The sequence below is a fragment of the Anabrus simplex genome, chromosome 4 (genome assembly GCF_040414725.1).
Source record: "Anabrus simplex isolate iqAnaSimp1 chromosome 4, ASM4041472v1, whole genome shotgun sequence".
Lineage (NCBI taxonomy): Eukaryota > Metazoa > Arthropoda > Insecta > Orthoptera > Tettigoniidae > Anabrus > Anabrus simplex.
In genome coordinates this window covers 165,191,529-165,201,700 of record NC_090268.1, presented here as the reverse complement: position 1 = coordinate 165,201,700, position 10,172 = coordinate 165,191,529, and positions in this window count along the sequence as shown.

Sequence of the window (10,172 nt, the reverse complement as noted above, 5' to 3'; positions counted from 1 at the left end):
AGAATCTGTTAAGATGGCATTAACCTCAGATAGTATGGACTCGGGAGGTGATGAACTATCGACCGGTTCATGGGTCTCGACGTCGTTGGAAAACATACGGCTGAGTCCGTCTGCAACAACATTTTCAGTACCTCTGATATGCCTAACATCAAATTGGAAGGCAGAAATTCGGATGGCCCAACGGGCTATACGACCAGTACGACGCGGCCTACCTAAGACCCAGCTTAAGGCTTGATTATCCGTCTCCAGGTCGAATTTGACATGTTCCAGATAGAGACGGAACTTTTCTAAGGCAAATAAGACTGCCAATCCTTCGAGCTCATAGATGGAATACTTGGCTTCTTGAGCCGATAGAGTCCTAGACGCATAGGCGGTGGGTCGCCTCCCTAGTTCAGTCTCTTGAAGAAGGACTTCAGCTACCGCCGACGACCACGCGTCGGTTTGGACGATGAATTTCTTCGAGAAATCAGGCATAGCAAGGACAGGGGCGTTACAGAGAGCTAATTTCAGGTCTTCAAAAGCGGCTTGTTGAGAAGATTCCCACTCAAATTTGATGCCTTTCCTACGAAGAAGGTTCAAGGGCGCCGCTCTATTACATACATACATACATATCTTTATTGCCCACCCTAGTGTATACCATCGGCTTACAGGCAATAAAGACAGACAGAGCGAAACAAAGGAAAACAAGCAATAATAACAACTACATATCTCTTAAAACTACTTAACTACATTTACTACCTCTACATCTGCTCAGTATCATCCCACACGTACGCGGATAGCCAGCACACATGCAGGACGATACCGCACTACTAACTACCCAAAGCCCAACCCCTAACTACCACCTAAAAAAAAAAAAAAATAATTAGACTGGTCGCTGCAACAGCCCTGGCATGGAACACACGCCCACCAACCCGTCTACAGCAGCCACCAGCCTTGCCACGTGAGAACTGGTATCGTATCTCACCGACCCTCGCTGACAAACACTGTGTTCCTTTCCTTATCATGTGTTACAAGCCACCCTGGCTGAAACCAGACCCAACAGGTGGCCTGCAACACACTTCCGCTATGTACGTCACACATACTCTTGTCCCTTGTCAGCACACTACCTTCCCTATCCTTTTCATTTCCGTGCGGACATGCTCAAGTCTATCTTCTTTGGAGTGGGGTCAAGTCCCCCACCCCTCCCTCTTCCCTTGATACGTCACCCTCACCTCTCACGCACTACTCCCGCTATTTACATCTCACCTTATAAAAACTTAAGACTTAAACATCAGCTAACAACCATTTAAAATCCCTCATCAACGCACCTAAAACAATTAACACTTTTTTTTTTTTACACAGACAAACTTTTTTCATTCGAAGTCCATTAGTTCACTCAGTCTTCTCCACCTACCGCACCACACTTCATATATCAAACCGATTCACCTTATTAAGCTTCAGACTTAAACATCAACTAACAATCATTTTATATCGCACTTAAAACAATTTGACTTTTTTGTTTTAAACATTTCACTTACACACAAACAAACAGTTTCCATTCCAAATCCATTAGTTCACTCCGTCTTCTCAGTCTACAACACCTCAATTACATCAAACTGTTAGATCCCATTTCTTCCATCCTATTAAACTTAATACATAAACATCAAGAATCCCTCAATTTTTACACCCCTCATCAAGGCATCTACACCATTTAAATTCTTTTTAAAAGAGTTTTTTTTTTTACCTACTTTCATAATTTCCATACTGCCAACATTTTCTCCTTAACTACATTCCCACTTAATCTATTACAATTCTATCACATATACCTTCTTTATACTCCCTCCTCACACAAATACACTTAAACAATCCATTTTTTTTCACTCCTCATTTACACACCAACAGACAGTACTCCATTCCAAGTCCATTAGTTCACTCAGTCAACTCGTTTTTTTTTTTACTAAGCTTTACACTACCCTCAAACCTACTCAACCTCCCTTTTTCTCAACGCTTACCTAATTTTCTCAGGCTTTCCCTTTGCCCCAGGCGGATCACCTTTCCACAGGGCAAGGTGTTCTCCCCCTTTCCCCTAACACTACAGCCCCCTCTTCTGATATCATGATTACCATGATACCCTTCCCGCATTTGCTCAGGGCGGATATCCATTCCTCTGAGCAGAATGCCTTCCCCCTTTCTCCCTCAGCACGAACCACATTATCTGCACAACCCCTGTTACTCCCTCAATTTCTTTATAAATATAGCTCTGGCCACATTTAAGAATTTCGCTATATTCGTTCCTTTCTCCCACTCTCTACATAACCAAGATGTTATCTTATAGCTTTCCCCTACCATATGCAGCTCCTTCTTACTTAGTAGTTTGATCTTTATCTCCGCCAAAGGTCGGCATTGATTAAAAATATGCAGGTCCTCCCACTTCTCTCCACATAACACACATCTATCCCTATTCTCACTACCAACCCACCCCCTATTCCTCGGAAGACCCAATACCCACCAATACAAACCTCTCTTATCCCTTCTACCCTCAAACTCCGTTTTCGGGTTTATTACTTCCACCAATTTATTTAATACTGATAAAGAGACTCTCTCTCTACATTCCTCTATTAAGCTCTGTCTTTCAATATCTAGTAGTCTTCCCTTTATCCTTTCCCATACCCATTTATTCCTACCATCCCCCCAGACCTCTCCATATACCCCCAATCCAATCTTTTGTAACCATTTTTTGCACTTATTCACCCAGTAACCTTCATTCGTCATACCTTTCTGAAAATTCAACGTTTCTTGTACTAACGCCCCACCCTTCCCTTCCTCCAATCTCATCCAGTACTTGAACACCCTCTTAGCAATTTCAACCTCTATCGATTCTTTACAGACTAATCTGGCCCCGGCATTGGCAGTACAACTCGGTAGATCCATCATGATCTTGCTAAATTTCGCCACCACCTGGCTTAGTTCACTCCTGCCTTCCTCCATTCCCCATACTTCAACCCCAAATAGCATTTTGCCCATTACCAGTGATTTAAACACCGTTTTCTGAATTTTGTATTTAACGTCTGGAAATTTCTTTTCTAATACTCCTACTACAGCAAGCGCTCCTCTTCCTTTAAGTTTTGCCTTCTTACACTGATTTTTCCAAGAAGCATTCTTACTAATTATTACACCTAGGTACTCAATTTTCCCCCCTGGTTTAATTTCTTCCTGCTCAAGCCTCCAGACTTCCTTATTCTTTCTCCCACCCCTTTTCCTACACACCATTATCTGAGTCTTTCTTACATTTACTCTGAGAGACCATTTCCTAGTATATTCAACTACCTTGTCCAACCCTTTTTGCAAGCCATTTGCCGTCAAAGCCAAAATCAATAGGTCATCCGCGAATAGCAACCCCGGAACCTCCATTTTCCCTACCCAAGGGCATTGCCATGCGTCTCCACCATGACCCTCTAAAATATTATTTATAAATAATATAAATAATATCGGGGATAGCTTACAACCCTGTCTCACCCCGCTTTTTGACTCAAAACACTTACTCAACCTTCCATCCTGCAATTTAATCATCACAAACACTTCCTCATAAATAGTTTCAATTGCCACCCTCATTTTTTTCGACATTCCAACCTCCCCTAATCTCAAAAATAGCGCCTCCCTACTGACCGTATCAAAGGCTTTTTCTAAATCAATCGCTGCTATAAATAATTTACGCCCTGCTATCCTCACATACTTTGTAATCAAAGTGTCCAGAATCCAAACATTATCAACTGTATTACATCCTTTCCTAAATCCATTTTGGAACTCAGATATCCTACCGTACTGTTCCGCCCAATTTGTTATCCTATTCGCCAAAACCCCTGTGTACACCTTTGATAGCGAGTCTAGGAGTGTAATTCCTCTATAGTTGTTTGGATCACTACTAGCTCCTTTATTTTTATAAATAGGGCATAATACCCCCTTCCTCCATTCTCTAGGAAATTTCCCCGTTTCCAGCAACCTATTAAAGAATTTCACAATCCCTCTCAACATCGGTTCATTTGCCCCTACCTCTTTCCATACACTATTGGAAATACCATTCACACCTCCTGCAGCCTTGGGTCTAGCATTTTTTAATACTGTAATTACCTCCTGCCTTGTTATCTCCCCATCCAATATTGTAATGCCTACTTCCAGTTCCCTTCCAATTTGTGACTTGTCTATTTCTCTACCCAATTTCCTCTCCCCTTCTAAAAGCCTTTTAAAATGCCTAACCCACTCGTTTTCTCCTATTTTATCCCCCTTCCCCTCCGGTTTCGTTCTTCTAATCTTGTTTATTGACTCCCAAATTCTCTCAAATTTCTTCTCTCTACAATATATATTTATTTTTTCAGCTTCCGCCTCCTTCCATCCTCTTTTCTTCTTATTCAATACCTCCTTATATTCCCTTCTCAATTTACAATATTCCTTCCTTTTTTCTTGCACACCCTCCTTCCTAAACTCCGCTAGGGCTCTCATTACAACCTCACGTTTTCTCGTACAGTCTTCATCAAACCATCCATTCATTTTATTCTTTTTTCCCTCTACCCTTCTCCTCACTTTCTTCCCCACCCTCCATACAGGGAGTTCAATTAATTTTAGCACGTTATCCATATCATTCCCTTCTACCGCCCTTTCAATTCCTACCCTTAATATATCTCCCTCCTCTTGCAAATGCCGTCTTAATTTCTCTTTAGTATTATCATCCCATACATACTTCCATCCTCCATTCCTATACCTCTCCTTACTTTTCTCCATCTTTCCCTTCTCATCAGCGACCAATGTTCTCAATTTTATTTTGATAGGCATATGTTCTGTCAACCCATATTCTAACACCTCAAAACTTATTATTCTCCTTAACGCTATCTCTGAGCTTATTCCTATGTCCACCACACTCCCTCCATTTGTTGTAATATACGTCAAATCTCCCACACTATCCCCCTTCATCCACCCATTTAAAATAAATAAATGTTCTAGAGCACATAACTCTAATAACCTTTCTCCATAACTATTTACAACATTATCCTTACTCTTCCTTTGCAGTACCCCGTCTACTTTTACTTCTTTCTCGTATACCGGTACTCTATTGCTCACTCTCGCATTCCAATCCCCCAATAAAATCATCCCATCTTCTACATACATTCCTTTAATTGTGTTTATTTCTTCAATCAGTTCGTCAAAAAAATGTTTATTTGCATACACTGAATCGCTCGGATGGTTATAAAGCAGTGCCAGACAAATTGCTTCCGCTGCCCCCTTCCCCATTTTTACTCTCAACCACACTACCCCTTCTATCCTAGTCTGTAACGTCTCCACCCATTCAGCTATCTCATTTCTTATTAAAACTACTATGCCCCCTGGGTTTCGGCCCCTCTTCCCTATTTTTTTCCTTAACACGTTAACTACTCTATAACCGTCCCATGTAATTTCAACCCCCTTCCCTAACCACGTCTCTACTAGAGCAATAATCTCAAAATCTTTCACTAAATCCACAATTTCCTTATTCCCTAACTTCCCCATCAACCCCTCAATATTCAGCATCCCTATCACCATATCTAGTTATTTATTTCCTCCCCCTCCCTCCCTATACTTCTGCATTTCACCACTTCCCCCCTTACTTCTCGTAATTCTTCCTTTTGGCTCCACCCCACCCCTCTCTTTCTTCTCACCCCCATCCTTCCCCTTTTCCGTGCCAGAGCCTTTTTTCCCACCCCATAGATCTTTTAAGCTTAAGGATCTCGCCTTATTTAACACCTGCTTTCTCTCCAGGTTTATTTCTGCATTATTCCTATTCGGGGAGGTTGAGTCACTACCCTGACTCCTTTCCCTTCCCGTCACCTCTTCACTACCTGTATCCACTTCACTTCGGTCTAGTGTCCTACTTGTTGATTCACCCCTTCCTGGGCTGTTCTGACTCACCAAGGACTCTGCTGTCTTCGCTACCTGCCCGCTGACACCGCAGTCCCCTCTTCTCTCTTCCTTCTCCGTACTGATGTCGCCCTGCTCTCGATTTCTGCAACTCATTTCCTCCTCACAATTTTCCATCCTCAGCAGTTCCTCCTGTGTCCACGATCGCGACCAATTTCTGCCTGAAGTAACCAGACACCTCCCCACTATCTTGACTCGCAATCCCTGCGCTCTAGCACGCCACATATGCCGCTTATAGACATCCGACCGCATCCTGTCTTCTTTCTCTATCTCAGCCTTCAAATAAATGTTCGATCCTTTCAAATTTCCAGCATTCCTCAGAAGTATATCAGCCATCAGGGTTGATATTAATCTTAACTTCACCGGCCTATGTCCCTTGTTCCTTCCCACTCTATATATATCATCTATATCAACTTCAGAAAAGTTTATCTTCATTTTGTTCGAAACTATGTCCACCACTTTCAATACTAATTCCACTTTTGATTCTGTTCCTTCCTCAGGTACACCATACACAAACACATTTTTTCTTGCTGATTCGTTCCTCGCTAACCTCACTTCTCTCTTCATTGCTGTTAATTCCTCTTCCAGTACCACCACCTTCTTTTTCAAGCTCCCTACCTCATCTTCTATCTCCGCTAACTTGTCATTTACACCTCCAATTTCTTCTTTTATAAAACTTTTTAAGTCCTTCATCTCCTTCATTTGGGTTGCCTGGTGTTCCTGCATCATTTCCTTAATTTCTTCTCCTTTGCTTGCTTCCTTCACCACTCTCTTGATCTCTTCAAGCTCCTCCCAGCCGAACGGTCCCTGGTTTGGACCCGGATTTTTTTCTATACCTCCTACCACCAGCAGCGTCGCAATAACCGTCGCACACAACATAATCTCCAACAGTCCTTTATAACCACTATTTTCTCTTCCTCTCTCAACTCCACCTTCCTTCCAACACTGCCTTGCACCATGCCATCTTCCAATTCTTAGCCTGTATTGCTGTATCGTTATTCCCATATTGCGCACCTCAGCTCATTCACACGTCCGCACTTCCCGATGTCTCGCTCGTGACTCGCGCCGCTCTATTAGCGAAGTTAGGAATAAACTTCCTGAAGAAATTCATTATACCAATGAACCTGGCGATACCTTTGATGTCCTTGGGAGGTTTAAAATCACGGATGGTTTGTGTTCTAGAGTGATCGACAGCAACCCCATCGGGCGAGACAATATGCCCTAGGAATGACATGGAGGGTTTAGCGAAGGCGACCTTGGACAATTTCACAGTTAACCCAGCCTTACGAAGGCGATTGAGAACTTCCTTTAGATGATCTAGATGTTCTTCAAAAGTGTCCGAAAATACGACGACATCATGAAGATAGTGGTACAAGTACTCGAATTTGATGTCGGAGAAGACCCTATCTAGCAGTCTAGTGAGTACAGCTGCTCCCGTGGGGAGCACGAAAGGCACGCGGTTGTATTCATACAAATTCCAATCTGTGGCAAACGCTGTAAGATTTTTTGACACTTCCGCTAGGGGAATTTGATTATAGGCCTGATTCAGGTCCAAGATGGTGAAGAATTTAGCTTTACGAAACCACGAAAAGCAAGAATGAAGGTCAGGAAGGGGCACAGATTGTAACACCACCTTCCGATTGAGAGCCCTATAATCAATGACAGACCTGAAGCCACCTTGGGGTTTCGGGACTAGAAAAATAGGCGAAGAATACGCCGACTTAGAGGGCCTAATAATACCATCCTTTATCATCTGATCGATGATTTCTTTCAAAGCCTTCATTTTAGGTGGAGATAGCCTATAAGGTGGAAAACGGACAGGAATCGAATCCGTGACCTCAATTTTGTATTCGATCAGGTCAGTAACGCCAAGAGTATCAGAGAACACCTCTGGAAACGACTGACACAACTTGCGAATACTATCAGCCTGCTCCTCAGGTAGGTGTCTAAGGTCTAACAACATCTCATCCTGGGTAGGCGAAATAGATGAACATGATGCAGAATTACATTTCAATAATGGGATTTTACAATTAGACGCAAATTTGAAAGTGCACGACCTACTCTGAAGATCGAGCACAAGACCAGTGTGAGAAATGAAGTCAGCTCCCAATATAATGGGGCAAGACAAGTGCTTGGCCACAAACAATTTAACTTTCCAAGTAAATTTAAAAATACGAATTTTGACATTTAACCCTTTATAGGGCAAAAGACTGGGGGTATTAAAAAAAATATGGTTAATTTGTACTTGAAATATATGTATGACAAGGGATGTACAACTATTTTATGGATTTACACCCTATTTCATAAAATATGGGGTGGGAAATTATTATCCCACTGACCGTTCCAGATAGGTAATGTTTATGGGTGGGCAGTGGGATAATAATTTCCCACTTAAAAATATTTATGATAAGGCGCTCATTACGTATTAATTACGTTATTGACATCAACATAATACAATAACATAGCATACTACATGGCCTATGGAATAATAAATGATAATGAAATCTCTCAAATTTAATTTAGTTTGGATGTAGAAAACTTTGAAAGCACTGTCTGTGATTTGTGAAATGGTTCAAAGCATGATTTACATAATGCAGCATTACATTTCATGTTACTGCATTTCTCCTTCTGCTCAGTACTACATTGTGCACTGCGGCGGTATGTTTTTATTAGCTCAGGCTGCCGATATCTGATAATCTCACCGTATTTTCGATCGTTGCTTGCTCAACAGATCTGTTTGTCCACCTTCTATGCCCGTTCGCTGGGGAATAACCAGGGCGCTTCTTGCTCGAAAATGACCTTTATCAGTTCATTTACTAGTTGTGACCTAAGCTTAAGGTGTGACGTACCTTTTGTTTTCTTCTCTTTCATTTTCGCTTTGTACACTTTGTATGAACTGACAATCGTACTGTCCAGGAAGTAATAAAAAATCTTGAGCCACCATCTTCTAGACTTCTTGACCTGCCAAAAAAAAACATGAACCTATAAGACACCATGTATAGGATTTCCAAACATAATAGGTTGTGTGGGTTGATATTTGTTTTTGCTTACCATAGTACTGGACATGGTCTTCACCATCAGAGTCCCCACCTTCCTCCAAGTCCAGAGCTTGTTCTTTGGATATTTCATCCAGCCAGACTTCAATCTTTGCTTCCAAGTTCAGAGCAGTAGTAATCAACCTACATAATTCCAGCAAAATACTGTATTAAATTATTATTATTATTATTATTATTATTACCAAGCTACTATTAGATGAAACAAGCTTTACTAATGTTTATGATTTGAAGCCACTTATTAGGAAGACTAAACAGCACAAATACAGTCAAACCAAAATTAGGCCTAGATCTTACATAAAACCCAAGTACTGACTAAGTGCAAGTGACTATAACATCCTTGTCTATCGTCATAAGGGGAAACTTAAAACAGTTTTAGAATACAGAATTGTAGTAAGTTTGAAAATATATAAATAATTTTGAAATAGCATCTTACTAAGTTGCAGAGAAACTATGAAATTACCATTGATTCTGTTATTGGTATTCTGAATGACACAGCGGATGGGTCATTATTATATCTGGGGCACAAACAGATTTTATCCTTGAATAAATCATGATAAACTGCATTTCCGAATTATATACTAACCTTTGGAAGTCTTCTGTCTTCAGTATTCCACACCTTCTTCCTACAAACACCGTTTCACTGCAGCTCGAACCAATGAGACTGCCACTGCACGCGCGCTAGGAACCACTGGGATATATACTTCCCACCTAGTGATCTAGGTGGTAGTAGCAATCAGGTTATTAAGTTTGAAAAGAAACTGTGCAGCCCTTTTACACTAGCAAGTGGAACTGCATGTTCTGAAACAGCCGGGAAAATAATCTCCCTAAAACCGTTACGTATATACGAGGTGGGAAGATAATATCCCAAAGACCTATAAAGAGTTAAAGAGCCTAAAATTTCTAATGGAGAAGAATTAGCCGAAACATATTGAACAGGAGATGAGCAGTAGTCAGGAAGTTTACAAATAGATTTCAATTTTGAATACCATTGAGCCGAAATTATTGAACAAACACTGCCTGAATCTAAAAGAGCTGTTACAGGTTCATTATTTAATTCAATCTTAAGAAAAGGAATAGGTGCGTGGGTATCCGCCGCAATCCTAAGACATTCTCTAGGGCCTTCAAATGATAGATTAGAAGACTGACATTTCCCTGAATTTTCGACCTGCTTACCAGGGGCTGAGCCTCGGG